Source organism: Acomys russatus, chromosome 1 (assembly GCF_903995435.1).
Source record: "Acomys russatus chromosome 1, mAcoRus1.1, whole genome shotgun sequence".
Lineage (NCBI taxonomy): Eukaryota > Metazoa > Chordata > Mammalia > Rodentia > Muridae > Acomys > Acomys russatus.
Genome location: NC_067137.1, coordinates 64,630,943 through 64,648,006, shown reverse-complemented (window position 1 = coordinate 64,648,006; position 17,064 = coordinate 64,630,943). Strand labels below are relative to the sequence as shown.

General features: G+C 41.5%; 1 protein-coding gene across 13 annotated transcripts in view; it reads right to left on the bottom strand.

The window, feature by feature from the left end:
- The window catches only part of Npas3 (neuronal PAS domain protein 3), an 845,822-nt gene that overhangs the window by 793,966 nt on the left and 34,792 nt on the right, over window positions 1-17,064 (bottom strand). The gene's annotated exons all lie outside the window — the stretch shown is intronic.

Sequence of the window (17,064 nt, the reverse complement as noted above, 5' to 3'; positions counted from 1 at the left end):
TCTCTGCGTGACTCAGGGAAGCAACAACCTCTGAGGGCCTCATTTTTCCTGCGTGGTCTGAGCTCAGCAAAGAAGACCAGGCTACCCACAGTTATCTAGCTACCCTGTTCTGACGTCACACTCACTAGGCTCCTTCCCAGCGTGGTCCCAAATCTCCATGTAGGAAGAGAATCGCTGGGAATGGCTAAAACAAACATTCCATCCGTGTGGCTGGGCTTCTCGCTGTAAACCGACAGTGCGGCATTTCAGCCTCACGGAAGTGGTTAATACAAGTCTGCCCAAGAGAGACAGATCTGCCCTGTGAGAGCTGACACCACACTTCTGAGCTGGCTAGGCTAAGTAGCCGACTTAGATACAGTCATATTCCTAAGGCAACAAGCACCTCACTGCAAGGCCCAAAGAGTATTTCTAACAAGCCCTGACTGAACAATATTTCATAACGCCAAATGTGTGGATAACATTTATAATCCAAATTGCTTTGAGTGGGCTGAATACCACAAATGAAGTAAGAATCCACTGATATGAGGGGTATGTGTTATCTGTAGTATTTGTGAAGCCAGAGGGAAGAATTTTACCTTCATATGGTTCCCACCTCCTTTATGAGGATATAAAGGAGGGTTCAAGGACCAGTACCTCATCTGAATGCTTTGTATTTTAAAGCCAGAGTTAAATCCTCCAGTGAGTGTTTAAAATTGTACTCCCAGTTTTAACTGTTTCCCTGCTAGAACCGACTCTCCCACTAGTAGCCTCGAACCGAACCATTATTGAGACATTCCAGCAGCTGGCAGTAAGGGTAGCGAGGAAAGCCGGCACTTGGGTTAATCAGTCCTAGGAGTCCAGTGGAGCTGCGTTAACTTATTTGGAAATTTTTAAGCAACAAAATGAATTACTTCTGCTACTTCTAAATAATTAGAATGCTTCCTATTGTGCCTTATGGTTTTAAAATAATTACAGCAAGTCAATAATAGTCATTTAAAATGTAATGAATTGATGGCTAATCTACGCATCCATTCAATCACTCAACAAGCATTTGCTTATCACATACATTCAATTATTTTCATATTCTGGATTAGTCTGCAAATATTTGGGTTTCTGCCATTTCGTTTCCTAATGGAAGGCATCAGTCTCTAAGTATACAAAGTGAGGCTCATCATCTTCTAGCATAAATCTATTCTTTTTCCCACATCCCCCATTCCAGGGGACAGAAGCACAGTCCAGAGTCAGCTCTCCAGTCATGGCACCTGGCTTCTCCTCCACCCCTCACAACCAATAGGTTTGCCTCCCAGTATCTGCCAAGCCTGGCTCCTTGCTTGCTGTTCTGGACAGGGCACACTTCCTTTCCAGAGAGCTGTGGTGGCTATGCACTGATGCCTCCTGCCACTGACCACCCCTGCTTCCTGTCTCTTCTATATTATGAAGAGAGTTTTTTTGTTAAACTCCCTATCTGTCTATCACACACACACACACACACACACACACACACACACACACACACACACGAGACACTGATTCTTTTAGTTCTATTAGTTCAATTCAATTCATGAACACAATGATAGAAAGCATAAAGCAAAGACCAAAATCCACTGTGTGAAATGCCAAGATCTAAAGACTTCTCAAAATACAGCTTTCCAGTATCACTTCCTGTTCTGTGACCACCGGCATCCAGTCACAACAGCCTGTACACATTTCTCTATAGCTCTTTCCCCTCTCTGACTTTCGTCACGTTATTTACCTGTCTAGAGCCAGCCTTCCTTTCTTCCTTCCTTCCTTCCTTCCTTCCTTCCTTCCTTCAAGAGCCAAAGGTTGCCCTAGCCCCTGACATCTGCTCCTGGCTCCTAGGTCTGTACGTCAGCTGTACATCAGCTGCCACTGTTACTCCATGGATCTGTCCATCTCCACTCGGCCCTCCCACATTCAGACAGGGAGATCCCAGATGTGTAGTGTCTTCAAGCCCTAGCCACCAGCTCAGTGTGTATTATACAGCAGGTGCTGAATCAGTGAGCACAAATGATTGGACGATAGGGAGCCAGGAACTTACTAAGAACAGGAAAACATAAATTGAAACGCCTTCTTGAGGAACACAAATGTGGACGTTGAGAGATTAACACTCAGAGAACTTTTACAAAACAGGAGTCCAGGGACAGCAGGGGTATGGCAAGAGGACAACAGAAGGGTACATGTTTGCTCCGTGTAGCTGCCACTGCACTTCCACTCTGACTGGTGACATCCCAAGATGACTCCACACCATGGGCTATAACCTCTGAAGTCCTCGTAAGAAAGGCACAAATAGTAAAAGGCGAAAGATTTGTGCAATCCGAAGAGCTTGGAATATACCCAGAAGATGCTCCAGCACACAGCAAGGTCATATGCTCAACCATGTTCATAGCAGCCTTATTCGTAATAGCCAGAACATGGAAACAGCCTAAATGTCCCTCAGTAGAAGAATGGATAAAGAAACTGTGGTACATTTACACTATGGAATACTACTCAGCTATTAAAAACAAAGAAATCCCAAAATTTATGGGCAAATGGATGGAACTAGAAATGAGCATCCCGAATGAGTTAACCCAGACCCAGAAAGACTCACATGGTATATACTCATTTATAATTGGACACTAGCCCAGAAGGAATGTCCAATGAAAGTCTTCACTTACCAGGAGATTGGGATAGACGCAGGGACTTCCGACTGGGACTCTAGATGAGGGGAATATGGGTGGGAGAATGGGGAAATAGAAGGACCAAGAGGGTCCTAGAAACGCACAAAAAAAAATCATGATGGGCGGATCTGGACCCGGGGGGTTCTGCTCAACCTACTGCACCAATCAAGGACAACACATGCAGTAAACATTGAACCCCTATTCAGATCTAGCCAATGGACAGGATATTCTCCATAGTTGTGTGGAGAGTGGGGATTGACTCTACATGAACTCTGGTGCCCCATATTTGACCACTTCCCCTCGGTGGGGAGGCCTGGTGGCACTCAGAGAAAGGATAAGCAGGCTACCAGGATGAGACTTGATAGGCTGTGACCATATGGTGGGGAAAGAGGTCCCCTTCTGTCACAGACCTAGGGGAGGGGGAAAGAGTGAAAGAGGGAGGGAGGAATGGGAAGATTAAAAATGAGGGAATAACAATCGAGATGTAATCTGAAAAAAGTTAATAAAATTTAAAAAGTGGAAAAAAAAAAAAAAAAAAGAAAGGCGCAAATACAAAATGCCACCAATCTCCTCTGACAATAACAGACCAGTTAAAAGTCTGCACCCTCAACATGTTTGTGGGTTTGTACAGCCCCCTTACGCATTACAAGCCTTATTTCAAATCGTTACCAGATTCCAGAATGAATTAGAGTTCATAATTTAACGCTAAAGAAACGTGAGTGTGCTTTGAAAAACCAGGCTTAGAGAGCGAGGAGAATCATCTTTGCAGTCGTAGGCCCACCTGGTTATGTGGAAAACTCAACAAGAAAGGCTGCGTTCTGATACCTTACATGCTGTGAAAAGCTATGCAATGCCCAGATGCTCTATAATAATAATATACCTACAAAAACTGCAAATATCTGTAGAGGAATTAACGAGTAGGAAAACCTGTTAGAAGGCCAAAAGACTAAGGAGTAAATGTCTGCAATAAGTCAGCTGAAAAATGTACCCAGACACTCTGCTGAGTTATCCACTTTACCCTGTATATGAACAAATTTTGCCCATTTGGTTCTAATATTAAAGTAGCTATGTTCATGTCCCAAAGAAAAAAAGTACCAGTGGGCCCAGCCCCAAGCCTACTACCCAGTCTACGGTCTTCATGCCACTCTGGAATAGCTCCATTTCCTGCAAGCATATCTAAATATCCCACGGAAGGTGGCAGCTTTCATCAATCCCAGGGCGTCCAGGGCTCCTTAAGTGAACAGACTCCTTCTCACCAGGTCCCCTCTCCAGCTCAGGAGTGGCATACATGTGAAGCAGCCACAGGACAGAGTCAAGGCCCTACCTCGCCTAACCCATGCTCAGCCTGAGGGCCAGACACCATTCTTGTTTGCTTTTCCTTGGTATTTAATGTTTTTCCTTCCCATGTGAGCAGAAATCCTTTGATCCATTCTGGTATACACAACGTTTCCAAAATGATTAGTGTTCCAAGCTATACTTTAATAGAAAGTAGTAGGACATAGATACTGTAACTCTTACATAAATTGGCAATAAATCACAAAATCAATGATTTCTTATATCTGACTACTGATGTGAATTGTGTGTGTGTGTGTATATATATATATATATAGATAGATAGATAGATAGATAGATAGATAGATAGATAGATACATTTTGAGGTATTTTATTAAACTTATTGAAAATTTTCAAGAATTTTCATTTTCTTCTGCTGATATAGAATTAATTGTGGAGATTAATAGCAATAACTAACTTTAGATATTAATAGATCAAAATGTAAAATAAGCACTTTTTCACATGTATATGCTGAACCATAGTCAAACTGTTTACATGTTACCCAAATACAGGAAATGTTATGGAATGCTCCAAATTAAGTCCTGGCAAGGCCTAATAAAAACAAAATGCAATTAAAAGTATTTTTGTACACTCCCTGAGTATGAATTATGGAAGTGCACAAAATTTAATTCTCAAAAAAATCAAAGATTTAGTGTTTAAATTTAGAACTGTAACATCTCTAATTTTTTTTCAAAATTTAAAATCCTACTGTGGTCATGGCTACCAATTACTATCGCATGTTTTATACAGACCACAGTGCATTTTTCTGTTTCAGAAAAAAGGGGTTGTAGATATTAATGTTCAATTTTTGATTCTCATTTTGGCACGCCTCTAAGAAGAGTGCCTGTAAAGGTCTGTCTGAACTTAGGCCCTACTCTCAGGGGCCGTCTATAATTTTTAAATCCACCCTGGATATCTGAATTTATCCCCTATTCTCAGGGATCATCTGCGATTTCTAAATACACCCTGGAAAATGTAACATTTTGTTAAGCAGCTGATGCTTTACACACACTGGACCAGGCTGAGCATTCCTTCGTCCTGATGTCATGGGCCAGCATTCGTCTCAGAAGACATCTTTTGTAATTTCAACCAAAAGGCAAAAGAAATCAGAGCTGTGAACAGCCAGAGGGAGGGGCCGGGGGGAAGCTACTTAGAACAATTCTCTCCAAAGCATTCTGACACAAACCTGTATATTTTTAGTCACTCAACATGCACACTTGAACATAAAGCATTCCGACTTTTATAAAGTATTGTGTGTATTTTCAGACTGTTGGTTTTTAAAATGCTCTCTGCTTTATGGTAATGTGCCACAGGGAAGTTAGCTATAGTTCCATGAAAGACGTTTTCACCACTGACTGGCATCCTCTCAATAGCTGGGGCCCAGGCACACCGCTCTCTTCCCGGCAAGGCCCTCTGCGCTGAGAACAGTGCCGCATTCATAACTTGCTCTCAGCACCGCGGGGCAGCGCACAGAAAAGCTTCTCTAGCCCTAATGGGTTACATCACTGAAAAGTCTTCCATTTGGCCTAGGTGAAAAACATGAATGCATGCCCCATTCATTTCTCCACCTTACCAAAAAAAAAAAAAAAAAAAAAAATCAAGTAAAATCATATCCACTCTGTAGTGAAAGACCTGCATTCCCACAGGCCAGCTTGGAAAAAAACAATTTTGTGGCAGTGCTACCGCAAACTTTCTCAGCCCACTTCTCAGCAGACCCTTCAGAATGAGTGGTCCAGCCTGTGCCTCTGCTGTATATGCCCAGTCATACCTCAAAAAGAACCTTAACTTTTTATGAATTGATCAGTGTTAGTATCACCTTTTGGTTTGGGTCACACTTTAAAAATATACTGATGTGTAGTCATGGAACCAAATCCCCACCCTCTCCGCTGACCTCAGCACCATAAACCAGAGCAAACAGACGGCTCCCCGTGTCTTGGCCCCAACGCTTCCTGATGGTCGGAGCAAATCAGCCCCATCCAACATTTTCTGAACGTGCCAAATGTGATGATCCCTTGCAAGGTAGGCTCCCGATAGTCTAGCCAAAGTACTTTATATATATTGAGCAGAACACGGCTCCTTTCTCCTCATTAGCATATGCCTTCCTCAGCTGAACCAGGGCTAACAGCTTCAGAACATCTCTACCATTTTCCTGAAACAGAAGTTCAAGTGTGAACACAAGTACATTTGGGGGTGGGGGTTGCAGGCAGGCACACAAAGCCTTCTGCTCTTAGGCTGTTCTCTAACCATACAAGGGACGCGAGCAGTGCAAAGCCAGAGTCCCGCTTGTGCTTTTGAAAGTGACGCAAATGCCCCCCAAACTACAGCAACACAGTGACAGTCTGAAAGGGTGTGGCATTCCTGGGAGTTCAGAATCCTCAGTGGATTCCATGTCAACTCAGGTAGCTGTGGCAATGTCCGCTCTATGCCCTCTCTACTGTCTTTTCTAATGACAAGGGAACGCATGCCCTCTATGAAGCATCGTGGACTTCTATGACTAATGATCACTCAAATCCATTTACGTCCTTGATCGTGTCACTTCATCCTCCTCACTGACCAGCCATGACATGACAGAACTGTAAAGGTTCTCCTAGGCAATTCCCATGCATTACGGAGACGTGGCTGCTGACTTCCAGACCCCCAGTCTGAGGCCCGAGCACCCTGTGAAACACATAGACACTGCTTATCTTCCTGTGAGTGAGCCTGCGAGACTGAGACCTGCCTGTGCTTTCTTTCCTCTTCCACTGCGTGCCCTCTATTGCAAGGTTAGTTCCATTTCATTTGTTTAATAAATATAATCCTTAGTGGGCATACATGAAAACGAACTAAAAATCTTCCTAAGAAAGCCTACCCTAAAAATTCCAAAAGAAGCTGCAGTCTAAAAGAATCCAAGTGCCTTTTCTAAACAAAACCTGTATCTTTGGCAGTCAATAAATGTTGCAGAAAACAAACATAAGTGTTGATTCCTGAAGCAGTGAAAGTTGGTGATTTGCATAAGAACACCCAACATGGCAGAAAGCTGGACTCTTCCCAAGCAGAGTCCCTCACTGTGGTGCCTGTGCAGTGTGGATGCCTGTCTTGTGGGTTACTGACCAAACAAAAAACCCAACATGTTCTAGACTGCATTGCCGTATTTACACAAACCTTACTTAAATTACATGGAAGTAAGATACAGATGTTATGAAGGCCTCTGTTGCCAACCTCACCGCTAACACTTCCCTCCCTTTTCTATTTTCTTCATCAGCATACAGCCGTTTCTCTAACTGTGAGCGTATCCTGCTAAGACAGGGTATTAGGACATGTCAGGCCATATGGCCTCCATAAATACCTAGCAATAATCATTATCATAATTTAAAGAACTCTCATTAAGAGGAAATGGACATAAATTGGTCCTCAAATTATTTACATCCCTCTGTACATTATACCCTGGACTTAGGAGGTCTGCAAGGTTGACATAAATCAGAAAACCCCTTGACACAACCATCTCTAGCTATCATAGCCTGAGCTGCAGAACTAGTGACTGAAGGTGCCAGATCCGCAGACTCAAGAGGCCTTCCCTCCACAGACTCTCTCAGAAGACAGGGCAGAAGTTGACAGACTATTCACATGACTAAGGATAGTTAATGTCAGCCATTTCCACCCTACAAAAGAGAATGCGTCTTCCGTGAAGAATGGGACCTTATTTTGGTTCCATCGTGTTTTTGAAGAAGTTCCCATCTCTGAAGTGCACGCGCAAGGGCAACAGTATTTCAGCTGCTCCAGTGTGACTCAATCCACTGATAGTGCTGCTGGAGAAAATTTCATGAATGCTATAAGACCAAAGCTGCTTTTAATGTGATTTTCCTCCAAAACACAACCTAAGAATGCCCCAGGGAAGCTGAAGGGTAAGTGCTTAGGCAGTTATCCATCTGTGATGGTCATCTCCAAAGATCAATAAGACAAAACACTGATAAAAGAATGGTAGTTCTATGCTGCAGACTCTCGTTCCTGTTTATACAGCTAATATTATTTAAATGTCTTCTCATTACATAAAAATAAAAAAGATGACACAATTTCTGTAAGTCTGTCACTCATATCTATATGGAAGATATATACAGAGCAGGTTGAGAAAAAAATCACTCCACTTTTTCATACCAAATTTTAAAGTATAGCAAGGATCAAAACCAAATAAAAACTAGGCATGGGGACTCACACCTATAATCTCAGGACTCAGGAGGTTGAAGCCAGCCTGGGCTATGCTGAAAACTCAGGAGGTTAAGGCCAGCCTGGGCTATGCTGAAAACTTAGGAGGTTGAGGCCAGGCTGGGCTATGCTGAGACCCTGCTGCAAACATTAACACCACATACAACCATATTTTTTTAAAAAGGAAAATTACACTAAGATTGAGCCATTAAGGTCTGCAAGATGGCTCATCAGGTGAAGGCACTTACCACCATGCCTGATGACATCGGTTTGATCCCAGGTCCCACATGGTAGAAGGAGAGAACCAACTGCCTCAAGTCATCCTTTGACTTCCATAAGTGCCACCAACATACATGCCTCCCTCAACCCTTTGTACATCTACACATATACACAGTAAATAATATATAACATAATTTTATATGTAATATGTATATTTTGTTATATAATTATGTTTATAATATAAAATATAATGTCTATATTATATAATTATATTGTTTTTATTATAATAAATAATAATAAAAATATAATTTTGAAAAGAATGAGCCATAAAAATAAAGGTAAAGGTTACATCTAAAATGTATGAAGCTCATTTGCAGAAGGAAATGTTAATTATATATAATATGTTATATATACATCTAGCCAGACTTCTAAAAACCAAGTGGTACTAAATAAATTCCCTTCTGAATTTTCCTGTATAATATTTAACAGCTCTATTTCCCTCACTAGGCACACATATATACATACATTACTGGTGTGTGTGTGTGTGTGTGTGTGTGTGTGTGTGTGTGTGTGTGTGATGGCACCACTAACTTTCAGCCATTGCTAGAGAAGGAAGCTTGGCATTTATCATATAGGTTCAACCCAAAGGCTGAAATTTATAGGATTTGGCAAAGGCTTTAGCAATAAAAACTGGCATATATATTTTCTCTTTTTTTAAAGAGAATTTTTGCACATAATATTATTGGAGATATAAAAAGTAAAGGCAAACCTATAAAGCTGTATTCATTATAAGAAAGTATTCATTTCAAAATGAAGGATTTCATATAAGTCAGTGGCCTGCTCCTAAAAATTAGGACTATAAACAGTGTACTATAAAAAAATCAATCCATCAAAATATAGCACATATATAAAACACTCAATTTGGTGAAATAATAAGTGAAAGTATTTCTAGAGCTTAAAGAAAATACAAAAAAATATCTACCTTATCTTTATTCATTTATCATATACTTAGAGATAAAATGCCCACCACCCAGTTCACATACTGTGCTGGACAGATGTGATGATTCACACAAAATACAACTTCACAAATTGGGGAGCTAACAGATCCCGGAAGGGGTGCCAAGTTGAGCATACACCACACATAAAGAAGGTGGAGCTGAAGGGAGTTTGTGGAGTGCAGACAGGGGTTGTTTTAAGGAATGTCTTAATCTAGAATTCGAGGGCCCAGTAATTTATACTGAGAAAGGAAACCATCAGGCTGGTGGGATGAGGCAGAACTTTATGAAGACTCCTCACTCAGTACTGAAGTGAAAGATGGAGGCCGATAAGAAATAGAGTGGGCCATCAGCAGGGCACAGCCATTGGAATCTCTAGGCATAGATGAGGTCATACAGGAAGGAAGTGGGAAGGCAGGGGAACATGGCTTGGGGTTGTCTGCACTGGTGCAGCACAGACCTGGATGCAGGTTGGTTCTGCCCCACAAAACAGGGTACTGCTGGAACACTGACTTCCTCATCCCCAATACTGCAAAGAGCCATGCTGTCCTACAGATGCAGGCTGCCTATGGGTTACTTTAATGTAAAATACAATTTACAAAGTGTATGAGCAAACTTACATTGCACAGACACGTGTGCTTACTATGTATCCTTTTAAAAATTATTAAATGGCTTCCACATTTCACTCCAGGGGTGGATTCATTTCATTTTTATATTAGATTCAAAGAACACTTTTCATAAAGTAGTCTCAAAATGCATGCTCTCCTTGCAAAGCCCTTCAGATGAAAGGTGTTTTTGCAAATGCAAAATATGAATGATTGTTATCATCGTTTTTATTGTCTTAGGTATATGAATGGATTTTGCATCTGGTGGCCCCAAGATTTTACCACAGCAAGAGGGCTGGGTTAAAGTCTAAATGACTAAAATAATATTGTAATACTGGGAACCATAGTGACATCTGTGAGAATGCCCTCCCAGTGAAGTGTGACTTCCTGGTGAAGTGTGCAGTACCACCATGGTTAAGAACAGAAATGGCAAAGCCAGAAGCTGCTATCAGCCCATTGCTAACCCCCTGTAGACCATGGATAGGCTTTCCATGGTTCCTCTCTGTGAGGGTCATACAGCAAGAGCCAGAACAAAAAAGTCACAGTGCTGAAAAGCCTAGCCATGTGAAAGGTGTGCATGTATGTCTGCCCCTGTGTGTGTGTGTGTGTGTGTGTGTGTGTGCGTGCGCGCGTGCGCGCACTCATGTGCACGCATGTGTGTAGCTAAAAAAAAATTAAATTGAAATACTATTTTCAAAATACCTTCCACAACATAAGTGGCCGGTATCGTCTTTCAAGACAGAGTATCAGTTTATTTCAAATTTAGAGATCCTGGCCTCGATTCAAATTCATGGCAGTTATAGAAACCAATGTTCCGTGCCTTGGTTCAGGTGGCAAGCATTAAATCTTTTTCCAGCTGTCATGCAACAACAACTTTAATACAAATTAGCACTGCCACACTCAGTTTCCCGGGCTCACAGGCCCTTGATGCTCGGCCGTGAATTTTATTCACACTATGAACTGTGCGGTCTTTTGAAAGCACAGCATTTGAGAAGAAAAACCTAAACAAAATATAATTTCATTACTTCCCAATTCAGTAGTTTAATATACAATCCACTACCAAAACTTGATAGACCCCCCTTTTGTTATTTTGATTAATGTGAAACTTAGTTATTATATCATTTGGGAGAATATTCCTACATGCAAATTCCAATTCGAAAACTACAATCCTGCCTTCAAACAGTTTGCATTGAAAAGAGACCTGTCAACCAATACTAATTCAAAATGTAGTACCTATGTCAGTATCTCAGAGTTCCTGAGTCAAATCTTTACAGAGCTCACAAGCCTGGGAACAACAGACAGTGCAACCTCATCACTGGCTAGGAAAACCCCAAGGATCATGGACTCGGATGCTCCAAACCATGCTGGCATGGCTTCCAGCAAAGGAAGACCTGGCAGGAAAATGTGATTTCATAATAAGAGTGTATTCCTCTAGTGGCTTACATTGACTTTGAATTAAGACACCTCAGTGGAAGGCACAGTGACAATAATTTTAGCCAGATATAGGATATACCAAAAATTGTGATCCTCTGGCCAAATTCTTACACAGAAGCTCTCCTTAGCTGCCTTCAAAGTGGCATAATAGATTCCTTCTTTTAGTTTAAAAATGAAAAATTGTGACAAGTCAATTGGTTAATCTGGAACCTGACCTAGCCTACTAGTTACCTTTTCTAAATATCTACTTCAAACTCTACAAATTGGGCAATGCAATTAATACAAAAAAAACAAAACAAAACAAAACAAAAACTAATTCTGTGTTGGCCACATAGGTTTACTTTTTCTTGGTCTCAGAAACCCTAGATTTCATATTTTTAGATTAAAAATTGTACAAAATTTTATGAAAATATTAAAGCAAAGACACACTTGGTAAGATCCCATTCCTTTACATGTTTATTTCAATATGATGCAGAGAACATTGGATCTATGCTGTCCTGCAGGCTCTGGCCCAAAGAAAGATATTAGATATCAGACATCAGCAATAGTCCACATGTATGCATGACCCTTTGATATGGCTTAGATGTGTCGAGTGCAGAAATGGTTAGGAGACAGGCATGGCTAAGACTCCATATGTAACCTGACACCGAGACCCCTGCTGCTCCGAAGTACACAATGAGGAACACAGTACCCACCTCAGGGCTGTTTGCAAGGATTAAATGAAATGACAAGTCTGACTCACAGACACATACATACACATGGACTACTCTTTCTGCACCTCACTAAGTTCTCCCAGCCATCAGATGTGACATTTGTGACATCAGCCTAGGCATTAGGACCTCTGTTTTGCATAGGACTTGAAAGGACCAAAGTTTGTTTGATGGGACACAGTCTTAAAGTGGCGGGGCCAGGGGTATTTTAAAGAAGGAAACATCAATAGGCAGAATAATAGCCAGAGTAATAGTGCACTACTGAATGCCATCAACTTGGCAGACCCCACACTAAGGTCTTTGAGATGCTCACCAATTTAATCCTTCTAGAGATCCCAGGAGCATTGTACATCTCTGTTGTATAAACAAGGAAAACTGAGGCTCTGGACACTTGGGCACCTTTAAATGATTCAACAATTAATTCTTAAGTCCTTGTGATGTCTCAGACACAGGAAACACAGAAGGCCTCCTGACCTCACAGCTTCTAAAAGAATCATAACTATCACCTCAGGAGCCCAGGGAGTCAGCCTGAAACAGAATGCAGCCATCCCGAGCATGTTGTCTTAAGATAAAAAGAGCAGCCAGCCGCCAGAAGGCCTTTCTCACCAGTGTGACACAGAGCAGCTACCAATCCCCTTGTACAGAACAGTAAAGGCAAGATACACAGCCTTGTGTCTATGAATAACTGGAAAAAGAACAAATCTAAGTGAGTGGAAACTAGTCTCAGTGAGCCCCAGAGCGCCAGAGACCTAGCCACCTCCCAGCAGAGCCCTGGGCCCTCCCTCCACCCAGCTCATCACCCAGACATAGACAGGAAAGCCCCCTGACTTCTGATCTGCACTTGAGACGAAGCTCCCACACAGAAGCAATGATTCTGCAGAACTCAGAGGCTCCACGTACAGGAAAAAGCAAGAAGAACACCAAATCTATTATGTCCTTGCTCACTCCCAGCAGGGAGTTTGGGCTCCTCCCAGGTGAGGTGAGGCAAGGTGGACTGTACATGTTTCTCCTAAAAATGAACTAAGACACAGAATGTACCCACATCACCACAAGGCATAGCATTAGCATCTGAGTCTAGCCTCATCCTCAACCCTGCCCCCTGCCCATGCCTGCGGGTCTGTGAGCTAATCAACAGAACAGCTTTGCGCCAAGGTAAAGCTTAAAGTAGACAGGTTCCTGACATACTCAGCTTTCGGAAGGGTTACTACTGGCTTGCTATTTTATTCCCCTTCTGTCAGTTCTCTCCAACTTACCCAGACCCATGCACATACACATTATTTGTATGCTTATTCATATGCTTGGGGCTAAAGCGGGGTCTTGCACATGCTAACAACATATGCTGCCAGTGAGCAACAATGTCTGCAGACCCTAGAGAGGAACTACTTAAATAAGCAGCTAAAAGGAGTCTCATCTCTTCAGACACAGTGTCTGCGCTACACGGCTATTAAAAGCCTGACAATACTGATGGGTGGTGATGGTACATGCCTTTAATCCCAGCACTTGGGAGGCAGAGACAGGTGGATTACTGAGCTCCAGGCCAGCCTGGTCTACAGAGTGAGTTCCAAGACAGCCAGGGCTACACAGAAAAAACCCTGTCTTGAAAACCAAGCAAACGAAGATTGACAATAGTGACAGAAAAAGCTCAAGCTTTTAAACCAGTAACTTTGTGTGTTTGTGTGTGAGTGCACATGCCTGTGTGTGTGTGTGTGTGTTTTGTTTTTGTCTGGTATGTGTTCATATGTGTGTGGTGTGTATGTCATATATGTAATATGTATGCACATGTGTGTGTTAGGTGTGGTATGTGTACTCTGTGTACTGTGGTGTGTGTGTGTGTGTGTGTGTGTGTGTCTGTGTTGGAAATAATACTTCTAATTAATAATGTCCCCATGTCTAGAAACACTAGGAAAACCTGGATTTAAAAAAGAAGAGGAAGAGGAGGAAGACATTTCTGGGTCCTATAGTCTGGTTTAAAGAATTCAAAACAGAAGAAGGCAAAAATCTTGATGCCAACTCCAGTGAAAGAAAATGGATTTTATTCTAGTATGGGGAAATGGATTACTATATTTTTGTCACCTTCAGGTATCTTTTAGAATATGAAATTATGTATGAAAGCACACTGAGAAAAAACACATGATCTTCTCCTTTGATGTGAAAAAAAGCATTTGACAACATCCAACACCTGTTCATATTTTAAGTCCTGGAGAGATCAGGGATAAAAGGCACATACCTAAACATAATAAAGGCAATATGCAGCAAGCTAATAGCCAACATCAAATTAAATGGGGAGAAACTCAAAGACATTCCACTAAAATCGGGGACTAGACAAGGCTATCCACTCTCTCCATATCTCTTCAATATAGTACTTGAAGTTCTAGCTGGTGCAATCAGACAACAAAAGGAGATCAAGGGGAGACAAATTGCAAAGGAAGAAGTCAGCGTATCGCTATTCACAGATGATATGTTAATATACACAAATGACCCTCAAAATTCTACCAGGGAACTCCTGTAGCTGATAAACATCTTCAGCAAAGTGGCCAGATACAAGATATATTAAAAAAAAAAAAAAAAAAAAAAGTAGCCCTCCTGTATAGAAATGACAAAAACTGACTGAGAAAAAACTAGGGAAACTACACCCTTCACAATAGCCACAAATAATAGAAAGTATCTTGGTGTAACTCTAACCAAGACAGTGAAAGACTTGTGTAAAAAGTCTCTGAATAAGATATCAGAAGACAGAAAGGTCTCCCATGTTAATGGATCAGGAGGGTCAACAAGTAAAAATCGACATCTTACCAAAAGCAATCTACAGACAATGCAATTCCCATCAAAATCCCTACATAATTCTTTACAGACCTTGAAAGATGAATTCTCAACTTCATATGGGAAAAAAACCCGAATAGCTAAGACAATCCTATACAATAAAAAATCTTCTGGAGGAATCTCTATCCCTGATCTCAAGCTGTACTATAGAGAAACAGTAATAAAAACAGCATGGTACTGGCATAGAAATGGCTGGTTGATCAATGGAATTTACTTGAACACCCAGAAATAAACCCACACACATATAGACACTTGATTTTTGACAAAGAAGCCAAAACCATACAATGGGAAAAAAAGATAGCATCTTCAAAAATGATGCTGGTCTAACTGGATTTCTACATGTAGAAAAATCCAAATAGATTCACATTTATTACCCTGCACAAAACTAAAGTCCAAGTGGATGAAAGACCTCAGGATAAAACCAGACACACTAAATCTGTTAGAAGAAAATGTGGGGAAGAGCCTTGAACTCACTGGCACAGGAGACAACTTCCCGAACAGAACACCTACAGCCCAGACTCTAAGGTCAACTATTAATAAATGGGACCTCACGAAACTGAAAAACTTCTGTAAGACAAAGGATATTGTCAACAGAACAAAAGGACAGCCTACAGACTCTACATCCAACAAAGGGCTAATATCCAAAATAATAAAGAATTCAAGGAATTAAGCACCACCAAGCCAAATTATCCAGTCAAAAAATGGGGTACAAAGCTAAACAGAGAATTCTCAACAGAGAAACATCAAATGGCCTAGAAACACTTAAAGAAATGCTCACCTTCCTGAATTATTGTGGAAATGCAAATCAAAACGACCTATCAGAATGGCTAAGATAAAAAAATCAAGGGACATCACATGCTGGCGAAGATGTGGAAAAAGGAGAATACTTCTCCATTGCTGGTGGGAGTGCAAACTTGTACAACCACTTTGGAAATCAATCTGGCGCTTTCTTAGAAAACTGGGAATAGCTTTACCTCAAGACTCAGCTGTACCACTCCTGGACATATACCTGAAAGATGTTCCACCATACAATAAGGACATTTGCTCAACTATGTTCATAGCAGCTTTATTCATAATAGTCAGAATCTGGAAACAACCTAGACATCTCTCAACTAAAGAATGGATAAAGAAATTGTGGTACATTTATACAATGGTATACTGTTTAGCTATTAAAAACAAAGAAATCTTGAAATTGGTAGGCAAAAGAATGGAACCAGAAAAGATCATCCTAAGTGAGGTACCCCAGACTCAGAAAGACACACATTGTGTATATTCACTTATAAGTGGGTGTTGGCCCAACCTAGATATCCTCTGAGAGACTCCACCCACCAGGGCATCGGGACAGATTCTGGGACTAGAAGCTGGACTCTGAGTGGAGCACTAAAAGTTGTGTAGAAAAGTAGGGGGGATGAAAGGATCTGGAATGGTCAGGAGCCCAAAGGGAGAGCATCAAGGATGGTGGATCTGGACCCAGGGTGGCCTGCAAAAACTTATGCACCAAGCAAGGACAATGCATACAGAGAACCTAGACCCCTGCTCAGATATTGCCAATGGACAGCTCATTCTCCAAGGCTGTAGCAGGAGTGGGAGCAGGACTTTGATCACTTCCTCTGAGGAAAATCAGGCTACAGGATGAGACCTCATAGGCTGTGGTCAGAAGGTGGGGGAGGAAGGCTCCCTGTCAGGGGTCTTTCCAGGAGAGGACTAGGGAGGAAGAGGGAGGGAGGGAGGATAGCAATGTAAGATAAGAGTGAAGGGATAACAATTAGGATGTAATGTGAATAAATTAAATTTAAAAATGAGAAAGATAATAAACGAAAACACACTGAAATATTATCTTACTATGAATGAAAAACTCTATAGGGAAGGGTCTTTTATGAAAAGACGAGGTGGTTAAATCCAGGCTTAAAACCAAAGCATAAACAGTACCTGGAAAATCCAGGTCTCATCATGCCCATGCTAAGTGGTCCCAACTCACCAAGTCCTCCTAACAGCTGGGCTGAGAGCTGGACTCTGACAGGATGATGTTTCTTTGATTCTTTTCTGCTCATTTTTTTTTCTGTTTTGTTTTTGTTTTTCAAGACAGGGTTTCCTTGTGTAGCCTTGACTGTCC